Below are 708 nucleotides of genomic sequence, written 5' to 3' on the forward strand. Positions count from 1 at the left end.
GTTCCACGGGCCGCGTGCAAACTGCCTGGCTGCCCCTTCCCAGCTCTGAGTAGCCCTTGCCGTCCCTCTGATTACCTGGGGGGACCCTCTGGCTCCAGGAAGGAGGCCTCCCGGCTGGTGCTGGCTACTGCCCGTAGGGAAGGTAGTCTGTGATTTATTAGTAACATCTGTCCTGGCAGGAACCGAGGCCTGGCAGCCCGAGTGCCACTGATTTGTTAGCGTCTCTGGTGACAAGCTGGCCAGTTGGTAGAGAAGGGCCATCTCCTGGATACACCGGGGCCCCATCCCCCAGGACGCTTTTGTCCCCTCCAGAGGTACCGGACCATCTTCTCTCCTATGACTGTTACCATGTAGGACCCACTCGGTCCCAGACAAGCAGACAAGTCAGAGCCGGGAGAGGCATGGCCTGTGTGCCGGCTGGACAGAGTCCCTCCGAATCCACACCCACCGGCCCCTGTGAGGGTGATCTTATTTGGAAATGGGGTCTTGGCAGATGTAATTAGTTAAGAGGCGGTCACACTGGTGCCCTGATGCGGGGGGGCGGGGGGGGGGCACAGACACACAGCGGAGGCCCTGTGATGGCGGCGGCAGAGCTGGGGCGCCGTGGGGGCACTGACACCAGCCTGTGAGCAGAATCTCCTCCTGGGCTCTCCTCGGGGGTGGGCTGTGGCCTGCGGCGTCACCCTCCAGGCAGGAGACGCTGATTTG

This window comes from Physeter macrocephalus, chromosome 17 (genome assembly GCF_002837175.3).
Source record: "Physeter macrocephalus isolate SW-GA chromosome 17, ASM283717v5, whole genome shotgun sequence".
In the NCBI taxonomy this organism is placed as follows: Eukaryota; Metazoa; Chordata; class Mammalia; order Artiodactyla; family Physeteridae; genus Physeter; species Physeter macrocephalus.